We start from the raw sequence: 22827 nt of genomic DNA on the forward strand, positions 1-22827 counted from the left end.
CTGAAAACTCAATGAGGGAAAGCATGAGTCTGTCTTGCTCATTACTATATCTGCCTCAAACAGTTCGTAGTATTTGTTTAACAATGACAGCTCATAGACATTTTCTGATAAAATAGAATACACCATTCTGTATATAAGAAACCATGACAGGAGACAGAGCAAGATGACAGAATAGAAGACTGCACCAATCATTATTCTTACAATGACATCAATTTAGCAACAATCTACATGAAAAAAAAATCACCCTCATAAGAACTGAAAATAGGTGAACACTCGTAGTGCCTGGTTTTAACTATGTATTCCTGAAAAAGGCACTGAAGCCAGAAAAAAATGATCTTGAATCATTTATGTCACACGCCTTCACTCATTTTACTCCCCACACACAGAGTGGCAGCCTGGTGTAGAGACCCTCTCTGGGTGCTAGGGAGGGAAGAGCACAGAAATTGTGAAGCATTTAACTCAGTGCTGTAGTATCAGAGCAGAAAGGAAAACTGGACGAAATTCAGCTGATGCCTGCTCACAGAGATATCATTTAAACTAGCCCTAGCCAGAGGGCACTCACTAATCCCAGTGGACTGAATGTGAGTGCCTGCAAACCTCACCACTGAGAGACACAGCACTCTGTGTCTCCAAGTAAACTTGAAAGAAAATCTAGGCCATAAAGTCTGCAAATCTTAGATCTGAGTCCTAGTGCTGAATTAGGCCCAGAGACAGTAGAATGGGTGGGGGCATGCATGACATACTGAGACACCAGTTGGAGCAGCTAAGGGAGTGCTGGCATCATCACTCCACTAACCCCACGATTCAGAGCTCATGGGTCCAAAAAAGACCCCTTCTTTCTGCTTAACGAAAGGAGAGGGAAGAGTGGAGAGAACATTTTCTTACATCTGAGATTCCAGCTCACCCACAGGAAAATAGGGCAGTGTTCAGTAGTAAGGCCCCTTTTCCAGGCCTTGCTTCCCAAACAAGATTTTTAGACACACCTGGGCCAGAAAGGACCTCTCTGCCTTGAAGGCAATAACCTAGTTCTGGCAGCATTAGTCACCTGGTAACTCAGGAGCCCTTGGTCCTGAACAATCAGCAGCAATGTGCAAATACTACATCAAAGGCTTTCAGTGAGCCTCACACTTGCTGGATTAATGTGAGATTCCAAACATTGCCATCTGTGGTGGCTACAGAGTAAAATTCTACCTGCTTGAGAAAAGCAGAGGAAAAAATAAAGGAGACTTTGTCTTGCAACTCAAGTACCAGTATGTCCAGAGGAGGGTAGAGCATCAAGAAGGCTTTCAGGGCCCCTGATTTCAGGGCTTGACTCTTGGATGGCATCACTGGACCTGCCTTGGGCAACAGGGAGCCCACATCCCTGAAGGGTGAACCACAGTCCATGCAGCATTTACCACAAGCTGACTTTAGACCCTTTGGACCTTAAGTGAATATGGGAAGTAGTTGGGCAGAACTTCCCATAACCTATGGTGGCGGTGGCTGTGGGACAAGTATTCTCTGACTTTGAAAAGGGGAAGGAAGAGTTGGAAGGACTGCATCATGTGGGTTCAGTGCTAGCTCAGCCACAGAACAATAAAACATTAGGTAGATTTGTAAGGTTTTTGACTCTAGTTTCTGACCCCCGGTGGCACCTCTGAACCCAGCTGTAACCTGGGAACTCTCACTGCCCTGAAGAGAACACAGGCCCACCTAGTTTTGCCACCTGTGATTGTAGAGCCCCAGGGCCATGAGCTAACATAGGCAGTAGCCAGGGAGTGGTTACAGCAGGCATTGGACTAGACTCAGTGCTGTGCTGGCTTCAGGTCTGGCTCAGTGTAGTCATAATGGTGGTATCCAGGGAAGTGTTTGTGTCACTTAGCCCTTAGTTTTCGGTGGGTCAGAACAGAGAGAGAGATACTTTAATTACTTGAAAGAAAGTAAGGGGGGAAAAAAAACAAGAGTCTCTGCATGGTAATTCAGAGAATTCTCCTGGATCTTGTCCAAGACTCTCAAAGTGGTACCTCTATGAATCTGCAGAAACAGCAGCATTACTGGGCTTGGGGTGCTCCGTGCAGCAGATACACCTTAGACTACTGCACCAAAGTTCTTTCAAATATCTGGAAAGCCTTCTGAAGAAAGATGGGTACAAACAAGCAGGCAGTGAAGATTACAATACATAATTAACTCTTCAATGCCCAAACATGTTATCCTGGATGGTTGTCGCTGGCATCAACACCATTCAGGATAAAGTGACTTCACCAAGTGAACTAAATAAGGCACTAAGGACCAATCCTAGAGAAACAGAGATATGTGACCTTTCAGATGGAGAGTTCAAAATATCTGAATTGAAGAAGCTCAAAGAAATTCAAGATAACACAGAGAAGGAACTCAGAATTCTATGAGATAAATTTAATAAAAGATTGAAATAATTAAAAAGAATCAAGCAGAATTTCTGGAGCTGAAATATTTAATTGGCATAGTGAAGAATAGACCAGAGTTCTTTAGAAGCAGAACTGATCAAGCAGAAAAAAGAATTATTGAGTTTAAAGACAGCCTATTTCAAAATGCAAATTCAAAGGAGACATACAAAAAAAATAAACAATGAAGCATGCATATAGCATCTAGAAAATAGCCTCAAAAGGACAAATCTAAGAGTTATTGGTCTTAAAGAGGAAATAGAGAAAGAAATAGAGGTAGAAGGTTTATTCCAAGAAAATAACAGAGAACTTCCTAAACCTAGAGAAAGATATCCTTGTCTGAATACAAGAAACTTATAGAACACCAAGCATATTTAACACAAAAAAGACTACCACAAGACACTTAATAACTTAACTCCCAAAGATCAAGGATAAAGAAAGAATCTGAAAAATAAGAAGAGAAAAGAAGGAAGTAGCACAAATGGACCTCAAATATATAGGATAGCTGACTTTTTATGATAACCTTATATGCCAGGAGAGAGTGCCATGACTAAGTACTGAAAGAAAACTACTTTACCCTAAAATATTGTATGCAGTAAAAATATCCTTCAAACATGAAGAATAACTACAGGCTTTCACAGACAAACAAATCTAAGAGATTTCATCAACACTGCACCTGTCCTACAAGGAATGCTAAGCAGAATACTTCAATCAGAAAGAAAATGATGCTGATGAACAATAAGTAATCATCTTTAGGTACAAAATCTATTGGTAATAGTAAGTATAAGGAAAAGCTCAAAATATTATGACACTGCAAGTGTTGTGAGTAAACTACTTTTATCCTAACGAGAAAGAGTAAATGATGAATGAATTAAAAATTAGAACTACAAAAAGTTTTCAAGACATAGCTAGTACAATAATATAAACATAAACAATAAAAAGTTTAAAAGTGGGAGAATGAAGTTATAGCATGGGATTTTTATTAATTTTCTTTTAGCTTGTTTTTTGTATGCAGTATTACATACTTATCTGGTTAAAATGGTGCATTTTAAGATAGTGTTTGCAAGCCTCACAGTAACCTGAAATCAAAAAACATAAAATAAGTAAACAAAAACTTTTAAAAGCAGTAAAAGAATAAAAGGAAGAACACCACAAAATAGCCCTAAAAAAACCAACAAAATGGCAGAAATAAGTCCTTACTTATCAATAATAACACTTAATGTAAATGAACTAAATGGTCCAATCAAAAGACATACAGTGGCTGAGTGGATAAAGAAAGACCCACTGATCTATTTTCAACCAATGTGTGTCTTTACAGGTGATGTGTATAAGAAACACACATCACCTATAAAGACACAGATAGGCTGAAAATAGAGGAAGAAAAAAATATTTCGTGCCAGTTAAAACAAAAAATGAGCAAGAGTGCCTATAATTATATAACACAAAATAGATTTCAAGACAAAAACTATAAAAAGAGACAAAGACGGTTCTTATATAATAATAAAAGGGTCAGTTTAGAAAGAGAACATAACAATTTTATATATATATACACACACACACCCAACACTACAACACCCAGATACATGAATCAAACATTATTAGAGCTAAAGAGAAACACAGACATGGATACAATAATAGATGTAGACTTCAAAGCCTTACTTTTAGCATTGGACAGATGTTCCAGACAGAAAATTAACAAAGAAACATTTGTATTACAGACCTAATTAATAGATATTTATAGAACATTTCATCCAATGGCTGCACAATGCACCTTCTTCTCCTCAGCACATGGATTATTCTCATGGATAGATTGTATGTTAAATAATAAAACAGGTCTTAAAACATTCAAAAAATTAAAATAGTATCAAGCATCTTCACTGACCACAATGAAATAAACTGGAAGTCAATAACAAGAGGAATTTTTGAAATTGTACGAATACATAGAAATTTAAAAATATGCTCCTGAATGACCAGTGGGTCAATGGAGAAATTAAGAAGAAAATTGAAAAGGTTTTAAAATGAATGAAAATGTTAATACAGCATACTAAACTTATGGGATATAGCAAAAGTAGTACTAACAGAAATTTAAAGCCTTAAGTGACTACATCAAAAAAGAAGAAGCTGAGCATGGTGGCTTGTGCCTGTTATCCTTGCATTTTGGGAGGCTGAGATGGGAAGACTGATTGAGGCCAGGAGTTCTAGGTCAGCCTGGTCAACATAACGAGACCCTATCTCTAAAAAAAAAAAAAAAAAAAAAAAAAAGAGAGAGAGAAAAAACTTAAAGAAAGCAACCTAATGATGCATGTTTAAGAACCAGAAAACCGGCCGGGCACGGTGGCTCAAACCTGTAATCCCAGCACTTTGGGAGGCCGAGGCAGGTGGATCACGAGGTCATGAGATCGAGACCATCCTGGTCAACATGGTGAAACCCCGTCTCTACTAAAAATACAAAAAATTAGCTGGGCATGGTGGCGCGTGCCTGTAATCCCAGCTACTCAGGAGGCTGAGGCAGGAGAATTGCCGGAACCCAGGAGGCGGATGTTGCAGTGAGCTGAGATGGCACCATTGCACTCCAGCCTGGGTAACAAGAACGAAACTCCGTCTCAAGAAAAAAAAAAAAAAAAAAAAAAAAAAAAAAAAAAAAGAACCAGAAAACCAACAGCAAACCAAACCCAAAATTAGTAGAAGAAAGAAATAATAAAGACCAGTTCAGAAATAAATGAACTTGAATGATGAAAACAATACAAAAGATCATGAAACATAAAGTTGGTTTTTAGAAAAGTTAAAAGAAAATTTACAAAATTTTAGGCAGACTGAGAAAAAATAGGAATGCTCCAAATAAATAAAATCAGAAATGAGAAAGAAGCCCTGACATTTGATACTGCAAAAATTCAAAGAATCATTAGTAGCTACTATGACCAAGTATATGACAAAAATTTGGGAAAGTCTGAAGAAATAGATAAATTCCTAGACACATACAAACCTACCAAGATTGAACCAGGAAGAAATACAAAACCTGAACAGACCAAAAACAAGTAACAAGATCAAAGCTGTAATAAAAACTCTCTCAGTATAGAAAACCTTGTGTCCCAATAGTTTTATCGCTGAATTCTGCAAAACATTTAAAGAACTCATAACAATCCTACTAAAGGTATTCTGAAACTTGGAGGAGAAAAGAATACTTCCAAACTCATTCAACAAGGCCAGTATTACTAAATAATAAAAAAGAAAACTGCAAGCCAATATCTGTGATACATACTGATGCAAAAATCCTAAACAAAATACTGGAAAACTAATTCAACAATACATGAAAAAGATCATTCATCATGACCAAGTGGGATTTTTCTCTGGAATGCAAGATTGGTTGAAGATATGCACATCAATTCATGTTACACATCATGTCAGCAGAATGAAGGACAAAAATAATATCATCATTTTAATTCATACTGAAAATGTATTTGATAAAATTCAGCATCCTTTATGATAAAAACCTTTAAGAAATTGGGGATAGATGAAACACACCTCAATATAAAAAAAGCCACATGTGGCAGATCCACGGCTAGTATCACAGTGAATCAGGAAAAATTGAAAGTCTTTCCTCTAGGATCTGAAACATGACAACCATGCCCACTTTCACCATTGTTATTCAGCATAGTATTGGAAGTCCTAGATAGAGTGATCAGACTAGAGGAATTTGTAACAGGCATAGAAGCTGGAAAGGAAGAAGTGGAATTATCCTTGTTGTGTATCCTAGTTTGATCTTATATTTGGAAAAACCTAGGCTCCACAAGAAAACTATTGGAACTGATGAACAAATTCAGTAAAGTTGAAGGATATAAAATCAACATACTAAAATTATATGCCAACAGTGAGAAATCTGAAAAAGAAAAAAAATGTAATCCCATTCACAATAGCTAAACATAAAACTAGATATGTAGCAATTAAACAAGTGAAAAATCTCTAAAATAAAAACTATAAAAAATGGTGAAAGAAATTGAAGAGGACACCAAAATTGGGAAAATATTCAATGTTCAAAGATTGAAAGAATCAAAATTGTTAAAAGGTCCACACTAACCCCAAAAAATCTGTAGACTCAGTGCAGTCTCTATCAAAATACCAATGATATTTTTCACAGAAATATAAAAAACAATGTTAAAATTTATATGGAATCACAAAAGACCCAGAATAGCTATAGCTACCCTAAGCAAAAAGAACAAAACTTATGGAATCTTACTAGCTGACTTCAAAATATTCTACAGAGCTGTAGTAACCAAAACGGTGATAGTGTTATAAAAACAGACACATAGACCAATGTAACATAATAGACAACCCAGAAACTAATCCACACACTTACAGTGAACTCACTTTTTGACAAAAATGCCAGGAAGTTATGCTGGGGAAAAGTCAATCCCTTCAATAATGGTGCTGGAAAAATGGGATGTCCATATACAGTGCCCACAAAAATTAAAAATAAAATTAAAAAAAAATAGCAAAGAAAGAATAAAACTAGAACCCTATCTCTTGCCATACAAAAAAGTCAAATCAAAGTGACTTAAAGACTTAAATTTAAGACCTCAAACTATGAAACTACTACAAGTCAATATTAGTGAAACTCTCCAGGACATAAGTCTGGGCAAAATTTTTTTGAGCAATACTTCACAAGCACAGGCAACCAAAGCAAAAATGAACAAATGGGATCACACCAAGTTACAAAGCTTCTGCAAAGCAAAAGAAACAATCAATGAAGTGAAGAGGCAACCCACAGAATAAGAGAAATTATTTGCAATCTACCCATCTAACAAAGAATCAATAATGAGAACATATAAGGAACTCAAACAACTCTATAGGAAAAAATTAAATACTCTAATCAAAAATGGGCAAAAGATTTGAAAAGACATTGTCAAAAGAAGACATATAAATAGCAAACAGGCATATGAAAAGCTGCTCAACATCACTGATCATCAGAGAAATCCAAATCAAAACTACAACCAATACCATCTCACCCCAGTTAAAATGGCTTACATCCAAAGACAAGCAATAACACCTGCTGGCGAAGATATGGAGAAAAGGGAATTCTCATACACTGTTAGTGGGATTGTAAATTACAATCACTATAGAGAACAGTTTGGATGCTGCTCACAAAAACTAAAAATTGGGGTATCATATGATCCAGCAATCCCAGTGCTGTGTATGTGCTCATAAAAAGGAAACCAGTGTATCAAAGAGCTATCTGCCGTCTGATGTTTGTTGCAGCACTGTTCACAATAGCTAAGATTTTGAGGCAACATAAATGTCCATCACCAGATGAATGGATAAAGAAAATGTGGTACGTATGCACAATGAAGTACTATTCATCTGTAAAACAATAAAATCCTGTCACTTGAAACAACGTGGATGAACCTGAACTAGAGATGATTATGTTAAGTAAAATAAGTCAGGCACAGAAAGATGAATATTGCCCTTTCTCACTTATTTGTGAGATCTAAAAGTCAAAACAATTTAACTTATAGAGAGTAGAAGAATGATTATCAGAGGCTGAGAAGGGGGAGAGGTGGGAATGGTTAATGGATTAAAATTAGAAAGAATGAATATGACATACTATTTGATGGCACGACAGCATGACTATAGTCAATAATAACTTAATTGTACTAATAATTGTACATTTTTAAAATAATTTAAGGAGTATAACTGGATTATTTGTAACTGAATAGATAAATGCTTGAAAGGATGTATACCTCATTCTTTAAAATGTGCTAATTTTACCTTGTATGCCTGTATGAAAACATCTCATGTACCCTTTTTTTAATTATATTTTTTGATGCATTTTAGGTTTTGGGGTACATGGGAAGAACATGCAAGATAGTGGCATAGGTACACACGTGGCAGTGTGATCCGCTGCCTTCCTCCCCATGCTATCTCTCCCCAACTCCCCACCCCCAGCTGTCACTCCCCTATTCCCCGCAACAGACCCCAGGGTGTAGTGCTCCCCTCCCTGTGTTCATGTGTTCTCACTGTTCAACAACCACCTATGAGTGAGAACATGCGGTATTTCATTTTCTGTTCTTGCATGTTCCACTGTTTGTGCAATGAAATATTTTCCTTTTAAATCAGAATAAAAATTTTTAAATAGCTAGAGGCATTATATTAATGTTATCATAAAAATGGCTTTCTTGCCTTTCTTTCTTCTGTTTAAGTACTGCCAGCATGCATATTAAAAACATTTAAAGAGCCATGGAACTAAGAGTGCATTAACTTCATCATGACATATTTTCAGAATTCTTATTCTTTTTCAAATATTGCAGTGTTTAAATCATCCGAACTAATGTCTTTTTCTTTAAATAGAAATTGACAAGGAATACCTCTTAGTTTTCCTAACATAGTTATGATTAGATTGCAAACAGATAAAGCAGATACTTGCCTTTGCCAAACTCCTTTGTTTGAAGGTGTTTTCTCCAAAATTCATATTGAAACTTAATCCTCATGTGGTAGTATTAAGACATAGCGCCTTTTTGAAAATGTTAACCATGAGGACTCTGCCGTCATGAATGAATTAGTGCTTTATAAAAGGGCTGGAGAAAACTAGCTTAGTTGCTTTTTGTCCTTCCATTTCTTCTGCCATATGAGGACAGAGTGTGTGTTCCCTCTGGAGGGTGCAGCAACAAGGGAACATCTTGAAAGCAGAGAACATTCTTCATCAGACAACAAACCTGCTGACACTTTGATCTTGGATTTCCTGGCCTCCAGAACTGTGAGAAACTAAATTTCTTTTCTTTATAAATTACCTGTCTCAAGTATTTTGTTATAGGCAGCACAAATGGACTAAGACAGCATTTCTCTGGGGCAAATAAAGAACCATTTGAATTCTCTCAAGCCCGGCATAGTAGAAATAAATGCCACATAAGTAGGTCCTTTAAAGTAGTGCTTCTCAATTATCCATAATGAAAAAACAGGGTGTTTTTATTGGCAACCTGTTGTGTAAAAGTACATTTGTAAAATGTAATAAAATGAATTATTGAAAAAATATTGACTTCTGGATGCTTTTGATGTAACCCTAAAAACCTGAAGCAAAAAGTTGCAAAAACATTCAAAATATAAACCCAAATATCTTAAAAGATTGACCAGGTGTAACATAATTCTGTCAAATGGCAGTAATTTCTAAAGACTCACTCTCAACTTCTGTACTCATCTCTTGGTGAACTATCAGTGATTTGTAATCAGCATGCACTATAAATCTCACTTGAATAGCTCTGAAGCAGGTAGTAGAAAAAGTAGATAGGGATAGGTGGAGAATTTCGTCTCCTGTTGTATTTATATTAGCTGAACTATAAACATAAACAGTTGTAATCCCCATATTTCAAAATTGATGTGAAAGAATCCAGGAATTGTAAGAAGAACAAGGAAATATAATGAGTGGGAAATCAGCTTTCATAAATATACATTACAACCATTAGGATTGTTAAACAGAAAAGAAAAAGAGAGAATTCTCAAAAAATGTAAGGATTCTATTGCCTTAGATTTTTATATTGTAAATATAAAATATAGATGCAGAATATTACACAAAACAAATGTACAGCTTACCTTACTATGAGGCAAACACCATTGTAAGCACTAGCCAGGTCAAAAAATAGAACTTTTGTCAGCCACTCAAGAAGCTCCTTCAGGTACCTTATCCAAATCATAAGCCTCTCCTTTCTTCCTTCCAAAAAGTAGTCATTATCTTGACTTTTAGAAAAATATATTGCTTTCATTTCCTCACACTTACATCACTCAAATTCCCCATCCATCTCTTTCTTTTCCTCTTAATATATGTGCTGGAGGACTTAGACCATTTCACCTGGATTTTGCTTAATTCAAAATTGTGGACCAGCTCTAACCTTTGTGTTTTCTACAAATTGGAGCTGAATTCACGGGCTTCATCACATTTAGCGCTGATTCCTTTGGCAAGGCTATAAGCGGTCATATAATACTTTTAACTAAGAAGTATAGAACATACAATTTCATTGTTTTATTCATTGATGGGTATAAAATGTTGATAATCTATGTTTTAAATTTATTAACTGGAATTGTTTTATGCAGAGACACATCCACTTATGTAATATTTGTTTATTCAGTGGCACAGATAATATATAAATGGAAAAAAGTAATTATTTAAAAAAATTTACTTAACGAGTTTTCAAGATAATGAATTAGTTCCCTATCCTAGACAAGTAACATTTTTTCTTGAATTCATAATCCATAATTTTAAGTTCTTGATTTAAATTTAAATTGAAGACAATAATTCTTAAACTCATTTTTTTCTGCATTAAACCTCTAATTCCTTTATTTCCTATCAAGAATTCTGGGTCTTCAAGACACAGTGGTGATAGAAATATAACTTGTATTTGCCCATTTGCTTTATCCCACACTACTCGTTAAGCTGTCTCATAATAGCAATACTATTTCTACTACTATTAATTACAACTACTGAAAAATAAGGGATAAAAACCCAGAAATGCTATCTGTAACATTATTCTATTAAAGTTGTACTATGTCTATATTGTCAGAGAACATAGCCATATTGTACTACAGTTTTTCCTTTTAACTCTCATTTTGTATGTATTTAGTTTTGACCATCGGTCTTAATGTGCCTGTCTGGCTATTTTAATTGCCAGAAACTTGTTCTCTTGTAAATTATTTAGTAAGAACAATATTTCCTAAGTTCTCTCTTACTGATAATTTGGAAGTTTATCTATGGGATTCAGGATGATCCAAAAACTGTGCTACCACCAGCACCACTATTTTCCTGGAATCGGATGGTTTGTTTTTTTGTAAGGGGTATTGAACGCTTTTTATTCTCCACAAAACGCCAAGTGCAAATTAAACTAAGGATGAAGGAATTTCTGGATGACTTTCTTAAAAACTTTGAAGAGATAGTAGAATGAATGTTCTTCTGCCCTGGTATCATTAGCAGATTATCCATATGAAAGCTATGGAAATTAGCTGATCTCTTCAGATTTCTTTTAACTCTAGAATTCTAAGAAATAGAATTAAGTAGCTTATAAAATAATAATCCTAATTTACAACTGGGTGTCTCTAAAATTGTTTGACATTGATATATGTATACTTTGGATGTATATCTTCTCCAAGTCTCATGTTGAAATGTGATCCCCAATGATGGAGGTGGGGACTAGCGGGAGATGTTTAGGTCATGGGAGCAGATCTTTCATGAATGGCTTTGTGCTGTCCTCATGGTAATGAGTGAGTTCGCATTGCATGAGTTTGCATGAGATCTGATTGTTTTAAAGAGCTTGGCACTTCCTCCTTCTCACTCTTATGTTCCCTCTCTTGCCATGTGACACAATGACTCCCCTTCACTTTCCACCATGATTGTAAGCTTCCTGAGGACTCAACTCAGGAAGCAGATTTCTGTACTACGCTTTTTATATAGACTGCAGAACCATGAGCCAAATAAACTTCTTTTCTTTATTTATTACACAATCTTAGGTATTCCTTTATAGCAATGCAAACATACTAGCACAGGAATGCTGGTTAGAATAGTACTAGCAGTTGTAATTTTTGCTGTCACCCCCGTGGATTATGAATTCACCTTGTATGGGTAACACTGGAAACTCTGAGAAATTGTTTCTACTGTTTCATCTAAAACCCTTCACCAAAATGAAGTTTTCTCAGTGTCATAGCATGGACTCAGGTGATTTGTAAGAAGACAGAGATAAAATAAATAGGTTAGGAAGCTCTAGGGCTATATGCAACATTTCAGTCAGAACGGTGAGAAAGTAAAATTTTGTTTTGCAGAAAGAAAATAGATTTACCTTTGCATTTTGTACCAAGGAGGACCAATTTAATATTGATACAATAAAACTATAAGTATGGAAGTAATATCCCTGCAATAATTTAGCTTTTTGTTTTATAAAAAGTAATTTCCCTAGTTGCAATTATTTACTTATATGCCACCAATAAATTTGTTCCTATTATAACATACTCTGAAACTAAGGGGTTATTTTTAAGACACTTCAAGGCTTGATGTTGCTATATTATACACTTTGACATATTCTGTACACGTTAGACCAAGTCTTAAAAAATGTGCCTTATTGGGGCTGCCACTGTTTAACAAGTTTATTAACAAACTGACACATTTCCAAAGAAAGACAAGTGAAATGTCTAAGAGTCTGATAGTCGATTTACATAAAGACAGCTGATATGGGAATTTTTTAGCCTGAAGTAAAGTCTTAAAGAGATAAGATTTTAAGTTACAAAAAATTTTTGAGAGATAAGATACAGGATTACTTAGTCTGACTCCAGAAGGGAAAACTAGATCCAAAAGTGGAAGTATTACTGAAACAGATTTTTAGATCAATATATAGAACAGTTAGAAAAATTTACCAAATTTGGCTTTCTCAAAAAATAGTGAGTTTCTTGACACTGAAAGTAATTTATCAGAAGATGGCTGAGAATGTTTGCATCTGTGAAAGATTTTATGGAACACTTGGAATGGGAGGAAAGGCAGTTATATCTCTGCTTTGAAAAGGAGACAGAGTATGGTATACATAGTTTCAGACATACATTCTGAATCTAAAATGAAACATGTTAAACTAGACCACAGATAACTTTTTATAGTAAATTCCTGTTCAGCTTTGACATTTCCCAGTCATTTGAGTATAATCAAGGTATGATAATATCTGCAATCCATCATTTCATTTTGAAACTTTGATTCATGACACAATCTCAGTGCAGTATCATCTTACTAAACCTTAGGACACTTACGTTGTTACATACAATCCAGAATTTTAAAAATTTAAGACATTAAGAAAAGTCTTTCATTAATTAGTTTATTCTAAATAATATATAAAATAGTAATGGAATAAATTCAAGAAATGGAAGTTATTAATATAGTACCTATAATTAGATCCACTGTCTGTGAGATTTTTATGGGAACCAAATAGTCTGTATCTTGAATGCCATGGTGGTTATACAAATGTATTCATGCCTACTTCCCATTTTCATAAGATGTAACTATTGACATAAACTAGGTAAAGTGTACATAACACTTATCAGTACTTTTCTTTGCAAATTCCCATAAGTCTATAAGTATTTCCAAACATAAAGTTTGAAAATAAATAGTAATAAAACATGTTCCCAGGTACTCACCATCCAGGTGTATTCCTCTCTATGTATTGTTTAATTCAGTGACTCTCAAGGATCCCTTTAAACTCATAAAGTTATTGAGGATTCTAAGTACTTCTGTTTCTCTGAGTTATGTCTATTGCTCTTTATTTTACTAGAACTTAAACTTGAGGAGATTCTAAAATGTTAGCCTTTTTATATTTAGAAAGTTATGTGATTATAAAAGTGATAATTTCAGAAAATGCAAACATTCCAGTAAGGCAAAGTTGAAAATAACAAGATTTGGGCTTATGATCTTCTTCTTGTTTATATTTCAAGCCATTATTGCATCAAATATTACTCTCTGTGATATACATTTTTCACTCTAGTCTTCACCCTGGCCTTAAGATATGATAAATCTCTCCCATTCATACCCTCAAAACAGGCTTCTTATAGGGCAATAAATCAAGAGAGGCTTTCTGAATTGTTTTGTTAAATAATAAGTATGACTTGTGCATGATAATAAGCTTTGAAAATAAAAACAAAGATTCGATTGTACAAGATGAACATGTTCTGGAGTTCTGCTGTGTAACATATTGCCTATAGTAAAGAATACTTTACTGTGGACTTATAGTTAAGAGGGTAGGTCTCATGGTGTGTTCTTATGACAATAAAAAAGAAAAAGGGATAAATTGTAGGTGTAAAAGACAGGGATACTTGATGGAGTGAGGCAAGAATAGTCAGGGAATGCTGGGGAAAATATTGATATGTGTAACTTTGTATGTAATTAGGAACATATGAGAGAGTAGGAGATAGAAGTGTGGAGTAGATGTAGATGGATTCTTTGGGGAGGACAGGATGAAGCATGAAGTAGTTATTTGTTATTTCTTATCAATTAGTAACAACTCAGAAATACTATATTTACATAATCCAACTGACTGTTGTTAAAAGATAACAAGTAATAACTTCTTTATGCTTTATCATGTTCCTTTTTAACTTAAGTATAATAACAAATCCATTATAGTGTAACTGAGATAGTATTTTATAACTTTATTTAGGAAAATAAAAAATGTAATGAACAGTGTAGCATTGCTTTTCCTTCTTGCAAATATCTCTAATGTCTGGCTTACTGAAGACAGGTGGATTCTAAGATCTGCTTCTCCATTCAATTCACAGCATTGTGTTATGGTGGCTGAAGGATGTGAAGAAAGTCTGCTTACATAGATATGTACCTGGAAAAGAGAATGTTCATAGATTATCAGACTATGGGTATTATTCTACAATACTAGACTGAAACACCAGATGAGAAGTTTTCTAAAGGCTAATTACAATGTGGGATAAAAATAATCAATAAACTTCTCATACTCTGCTTTGTTCAACTTTATTCACCAATTTCATAGTTTAATGGATCTTTTACCCCATACATATTTGTAACATCATGCATAGATACATAGATAACGTGTACAAAAACTTTCACTTTAAATTCTTGTTTCCTGTAACTTAATCTGTGCTCAATAATTAAAGCTCTTATCTATAGTATCTTCCTTCAGAGAAGGCATTATTTTTTTGTTATCACTTGAAAACTAAAATTTTAATTTTTTAATTTTTTTATGGTTAAGGGGCATGTGTGGTTTTAAAAAGTTTTAGTTCCAGGCCAGGCACAGTGGCTCATGCCTGTAGTCCTGGCACCTTGGGAGGCTGAGATGAGCACATCACGCTGTCAGGGGTTTGAGACCTGTCAAGCCAATATGGTGAAACCTCATCTCTACTAATAATACAAAAATTAGCTGGGCATGGTGGTGCACGCCTGTAGTCCCAGCTACTCAGGAGACTGAGGCAGGAGATTCACTTGAACCTGGGAGTCGGAGGTTGCAGTGAACCAAGATTGTGCCTCTGCACTCCAGCCTGGGTGACAGAGCAAGACTTTGTCTCAAAAAAAAAAAAAAAAAAATTAGTTCCAAATCTGTCTGATTGGAAGAGATTGATATATGACTTCACTAGGGCTGCCATAACAATACATTTTGGTGTTTTAAGCTGCCCATGACCACAAGCTGAGTTGCTTAAAGCATCAGAAATGTATTTCATACTTCTAAAGGCTAGAAGTCTAAAATCAAGGTGTTGACAGGTTCCTGCTCTCTCTGAAAACCCAAGGAAAAGATCTTTTCTTAGTTCTTTTTAGCTTCTGGTGAAGCAATACTTGATGTTCCTTGGCTGGTAGATGCATCATTCTCATTTCTGCCTTCATTTATGCATGGTATTATCCTTCTCTTTCACTTCTACTTTCCTTATAAGGACAACAGTCATATTAAGTTAAAAGATCACATTACTCTGTATGACCTAATATTGACTACATCTGCAGTGATCATATTTCTAAATAAGATTACATTCTGACTTTCTGGGAAGGATATAATTTTTGAGGAGGGACACTAACCGGACTTGGTATAGTCTTACCTTTGGACTCCCCAAATTCAATCTATCCCATGTGCAAAATGCATTCACTTCATCCCAACATCCCCAGAATCTTAACCCATTTAGCCCCCAATCTCATCTAAATGTAATTCAAAATAAGTATGGATAAGTCTCTGGGTGTGCTCCATCCATGGAAAAATGTATCTATGATGACAAATTTGTGAAACTAGGAAACATGTTATCTGCTTCCAAAATATAATGATGGGACGGGGAATAGAGATTTCCAATCTGAAAGAGACAAAATAGTCGGAATAAAGAGATTACTAGTCTGAAGTAGTCTGCAACACAGAACGAAAAATTCCATTAGTGATTGAATCCATAAGCGTCTTGCCTAATCTTTTTATCAAAAGCTTGTTCAGCCTCACTCTTGGCCCTGTTTCCAGAGCATAATATCTACATAGGCTAAGAATTTCCCAAATTATTCAAGTGTAGATTTATTTATGCTTAGCATTTTATTCCTCAATTTATGCCTTTCTGCTAGCGTTTTACTATAAGCAGCTAGGAGAAACCATGCTGTACATTTCTTGCTGTGCTTGGAAATGTCCTCAGCCAAATAAACAAGTTAATTGCTTATAATTTCTAATTTACACAGAACAATAGACGAATTCAGTCATGTTTTCTGCCACTTTTGTAACAATTATTACCTTTTTACTCTACTGCTTTTCATTTCTGCCTGAGGCCTTATCAGAAGTGTTGTTAATGTTCATTACGTAGCAAGATTCTGTTCATGACAAGATACGTATTCTCTAAGATGATCATAGCTTTCTTTACAGCTCACCTCGCTTCTCTCCAGCCCTCAACAGAATCACCATTAGCATTCATATTTCAAACAAAAGTCTCCTCAAGGCAATACAGTCTTTCTCTATTAAGAACCACAAACTTCTAGTCTCTATACATTATGCAAATTCAAAGTAACATCCACATTTTTGGCATTTGTTATAGCAGCATGCTATACGATCCAGTACCAAAAGTTGTTAGTAGCTTGTGCCCTTTGATTGCTAAGTAACCTTCCCGTGTACACTTTTACCACATTTTATTTATCTATTTACCAGTCGATTGACATTTGAATTGTTTCCATTTTGTGACTGTTACGAATAAAGTTGCTAAAAACATTTGGATGTACACCTTAATTATATGCTTTCACTGCTCTTGGTAAACATCTAGGACCAGAGTTGCTGGATTATACAGTGTGATTGTTAATTTTATATGTCAAGTTGTCTGGGCTAAGGGATATCCAGAAATACGGTAAAACATGATTTCTGGGTGTGTCTGTTAGGTTGTTTCCAGGATAAATTAGCATTTGAATCGGTAGACTGAGTAAAGAAGATTGTCTTACCAATATGGGCAGATATCGTCAAATCCATTGAGGTCTCAAATGAAAAAAAAAAAAAAAAAAGAAGAACAAACTCTCTTGCTCTTTCTCTTTCTCAATCTCATTGAGCTGGAGCATCTATTTTCTTTACCTTCAGACATCAGAGCTCCTGGTTTTCCAGTCTTCAAACTCCTGGACTTACATCAGTGTGTCCTCCGTGGTTCTCAGGCCTGCAGACTCAGATTTGGAATTACATCATCAGCTCCCCTGGTTCTCAGGTCTTTTGATTGGGATTAAATTGCATTACCAGGTTTCCTTGTTCTACAGTTCACAGAGAGAAGACAGTGGAACTTATTAGCCTCTGTAATTACTTAAACCTATTTCCATAATAAATCTATATCTACTTATAGATAAATATATCCTTTTGGTTCCACTTTTCTGGAGAACACTAATACATATAAGCGTATTGTTAATTTTTTAATTATAATTTTAAAGAACATTTTTAGATTCACAGTAAAATTGAGTGAAAGGTACACAGATTTCCCAAATACTCTTGGCTCTGACACGAGTATCCTCCCCATGTCTACATCCACCACCAAAGTGGTACATTTGTTACAATTGTTAAACCTGCTTTGACACATCGTTATCATTCAGAGTTTATAATTTACATAGGGTTCACTTTTGGTGTAGTACATTCTATGGGTTTGGAAAACTGTATAATAACACGTATTGACAATTATGGTATTGTACAGAGTAGTTTGACTTAAAAATCTTTCTTCTGCCTGTCTCTTTCTTCCTCTTCCCTATACCCTGATAAATACTGATCTTTTTACTGTCCTCATAGTTTTGCCTTTTCTATAATATCATATTGTTGGAATCATAGTCTTTTCAGATTGACTACTTTTACTTAGTAACATGCATACATTTTCTCCACGTCTTTTCATAGTTTCATACCCTATTTATTTTTTGCACTGAATAATATTCAATTGTCTGCATGTACCACAGTTTATTTAATCAGGTATCTATTGAAGGGCATATGACTTACTTTCAGCTTTAAACAATTATAAATAAAGTTGCTATTAACATCTGTGTGCAGGTTTTGGTGTGGATATAAGCTTTGTAATCCTTTGAATAAATACCAAGATGTGTAGTTTATGGATTATGTGGTAAGAGGACATTTGGTTTTATAAGAAGATACCAAACTGTCTTCCAAAGTGGCTGTACCATTTGGCAATCCAATCAGCAATAAATGAGAGTTTCTGTTGTTTTACATCCTCTACAGCGTTTGATGTTGTCAGCATTCTGGAATCCGGGTATTCTAATAAGTGTGTAGTGTTATCTCATTGTTGTTTTAATTTGTACTTCCCTGATTACATATGATATAGAGCAGGGTTTGATATGTTTATCTTTGATATGAATATCTTATTTTTTTGAGGTGTCTATTCAGAACTTTGATCCATTTTTCATTAGGGTTGTTTGTTTTCTTATACTTGAGTTTCAAGTGTTCTTTGTATATTTTAGGTAATACTCTTTCATTAGATATGTCTCTTGAACAATTTTTTCCAAGTCTGTGGCTTTTCTTTTAATCACTTTGACAGATAATTTTGTGAAGCAAAATTTTTTAATTTTAATGAAGTCCAGTCTATCAATTTTTTAATGAATCATGTCTTTGGTATAATAGCTAAAAAGTCATTGCTAAATTCAAGTCATCTACATTTTTTCTATATTATCTTCTAGAAGCTTTATATTTTACATTTAGGTCTGTGATTTCTTCTGAGATTATTTTCTTGTGAAAGATGTAAAGTCTTTGTTCATATTTATCTTTTACATGTGGATGTCCAGTTACTTCAACACCATTTGTCAAAAATATGACCTTTCCTTCATTATATTGTCTTTGCTTCTTTTTCAAAAATCAGTTTACCATAGCAGAATTTTAAATTTACAACACAATATCATTTACATTAGCATTTCCCTCAAAGGAAATATTCTTGAATAAATTTATCTATCTATTGATCGATCTAAACTTGGAGATATATATATATATATAAACATATATATACACGTGTGTCTGTATGTGTGTGAGTGTGTGCGTGTGTGTGTGTGTGTTTGGAAAACTACAAAATTCTGATGAAAGAAATAAAAGAGCTAACTAAATAAAAAATATTCCAGGTTCATAGATAGGAAAACTTAGTATTGTTAATATGTCAGTTCTTCCCAACTTCATTTATATATTCAGTAAAATCACAATAAAAATTTCAAATTGTTTTGTAGCTATCAAAAAACTGATTCAAAAGTTTATGTAGAAAGGCAAAAGACCCAGAACAGCTAACACAATACTGGAAAAGAACAAAGTTGGAAGACTGACATTGTCTGACATAAAGACTTACTATAAAGCTACAGTAATCAAGACAGTGTGGTATCAGTGAAAGATTAGACAAATAGATCTATGAGTTGATCTATTTGGAACAGAGTACAGAAATACACCCACATAAATAGAGTTAGTGGATGCATAGTTGACTTTTTAAAAAATTGTCAAACTGTTTTAAATTAACTTGAACATTTTGTCTTCCCTCCAGAAATATGTTAGAGATACAGTAGGTCCACACCCTTGGTATTGTTAATATTTTAAGATTTAGGTATTCTAGTGATATTTAGTTTAATGTACATTTATGCCCTATAGTACTTTGGCATTTATGTTTCTAGGCTTTTATTTAAGTCTAATACCTGAAGATAAGGAAGGCAAAGGAAGGCCTTTGATAGGTCATACAGCATTCTTATATGTTTATAATTTTGCTATTTTTGTACTGGAAAATATGTTCAAAACCTATGACAATCTAAATGGATATTACTCTGACAACTCATATTAATTCTGTATGTCTTTACTATTAATGGCACCATTCAGTAAATTCTCAATTAAATCCCAGATTTCAAAATGCTGGCCATTTAGGATTATTTTGTGTTACTGGATTCAGATAACAGTTTTTATTGGATGCTTTATATCATATCCCCCTGTGACACGAAAAACAGTGGCAAAAGCATAAAATTATCTAAAATATTTGCTAAGGAAACATCTTTCTGTACATCAGGCTTTACTGCAAATTGCATTACAAGTAGTGATTTATGGCTATTGGCAGTCTTTAAAGCACCCAGATTTAAACCTCCCTTGATGAAAAATGTAAGAAACCTTTATATTAGGGTTGCTTTAATGAATTATGTTAACTGTATATTATACATATCTATCCATTTAGATCTAGATTAAAAGGTCTCAAATATTTGCATTGCTCTGACAAGAACCAAAAATAGAAAAGTAGTGCATCTGATCTTCCAGACCGTAGGTTCTTATAGAAAAAGGAATTCCATTCACATGTACCATAAGCCAGACTTAGACTGCTGAACCTCAGAAGTATCAGGATACCAAACTGCCGTTCCATTCACCAGTTTGTGTCTTGACAAGATTTCAACACTAAGTGGTCCAAAGGCTCAAAGTAAGACACACACCTATTTGTGTTTAACACTCAATTTGCAGATAACAACTAAATGCATGATTTTACTCAATTCAATGAGAAGGAATACAAAATGCTTTGTAGTGGAAAATTCTTCCCTCAAGTGCCATTTGTGATTATTGGAGCTCTAATTTTGACTCATTTTCTTCAAATGACAATATTTAAATTAGTTTTTGTGCCAGAGGTGACCATCTTAAACAATAAAAAGGTACAATATAAAATTCTATTAATTTAATTTCTTTTAGCTTTGCAGAATGAAATGATGTATTCCAAAAGACATGGAAGAAAGAATCCACACTATCAAAAATACATTCTATCTCTTCGGGCCTAAACTTTAGATGCAAAACAGAGACATACATAGTCATTAACACTCTACTATCACTCATTTCCAATAATAATCTGAATAATTACCATATAAGCAGTTGGAGACCTGTCATATCACCACCGAAAAGGTTGAAGAAATGTATATTTATCTCAATAACCCTGTGATTAGTAGAATTTCATTATTTTGATATATCCCAGCATAAACTCAAGAAGAATTTACCTCAAGTTTGTGTCAGTTCAAAAATCACAATCAGTAATGCTGAATACATCATTCTCTAATTATATACCACAAAATTTAAGACAGAATTGGCTAAATAAGATAGCTATTCAAGGGCACTCATGGGACAAGAGGGAAACATTTAGAACAGTGTAGAATCAAGCAAATAAAAAGTTGATTTGTGAAAACATATGTAGATGGCTAACATCTGGTTCCCAAACTTGTTTATCTTCCTCACATATTTCTATGGAAACGAGTAGAAAGAGGAGTTTTCCTAGTTTATGATCTAAAATGTGGATGAACAGAGACAACAGAAGATTTTCTTCTCGTGACTCAGTGATAAATGCAGAGGTAAAATTTATGTTATTTATTTCTCAACTTGAGCCTCCACAACTAGGCTGAGTAGCTTTGAAATAATTAAGGACTGTGAAAACACCTGGTTTACTTGAGCAATAATATTTACATTAAAAGCATTTTGGCTCCAATTTATAGTCTCTACATGTGCATTGGTAAATTTAAAAAAGTACAAGAGGTGAATAGGATCACAACCTGAATCTTGCTGATCAAGGTGACACTGGCTTAGATTAATTCTTTTTTTTTTTTTCTTTTTAGCTTTGGTGTGCATACCTGGGTAAATGCCTAAAAGAACTCCAGCTAGTCTACAATAGAACAGCCAATATGAAGAGCAATATGAATGTTAGGAATCAAAGTACACCTATACTCCATTGGCTCCATTGAATTTAATACAATTCATAGACTATGAAGAACTTTCTATGTTTACAGCAGAGTGCTGGATTTGGAGATGTATACAATGATCACTGAAACATAGTCCTTGCTTCTACAAGAATATTGACTTTTGACTATGTTCAAGGTTTGAGACCTCCTTAAAATGGCATTTTTCTGAGATTTATTCCACTCTGGATCTGGTTTGCAAGTAGAAATATTCACTAAATGATTTCATTCATTCATTCATTCATTCATTCTAAGTCACTTCTGTGACACTCAGCATGTTCCAGTATCCAGTCAATATGGTGGAGATAAAGAGATTAATACTTCACAAACTATGACCTAAAAAGGCTCAGAGTCTATTAGAGGAAGATAAATAATAGAAAATTAACCTTAATACAAAGCATTAAATTTTAGAGCACATATTAAATTAAATATATGTAAATATTTGCATCCATGTTTGACTAGAAGAAATTTTACTCATGATATCCTGATGACATAAGTAAATTAACTAGATTATTCAAAATAATGTTATTTTCTTCTTATAAAATTGAATTCTGAAGTAAAAATATTTAATATAACCTTATTTAAAAATATTCTGATATTTATTTAAAATAAATTCAGATAAAATTTTTTATAATTGACTCTCCGTGGGCTACATCTAATCTTGGTTCTGAACATCCTTACCTTTAGTAATCTTTTAAACTTTTTGTTACTGAGTCAAGGAAATAACCCCTTATTCATAAACATGGCTTATATATATTTGGCATATTGATA

Source organism: Callithrix jacchus, chromosome X (genome assembly GCF_049354715.1).
Source record: "Callithrix jacchus isolate 240 chromosome X, calJac240_pri, whole genome shotgun sequence".
Taxonomy (NCBI): domain Eukaryota; kingdom Metazoa; phylum Chordata; class Mammalia; order Primates; family Cebidae; genus Callithrix; species Callithrix jacchus.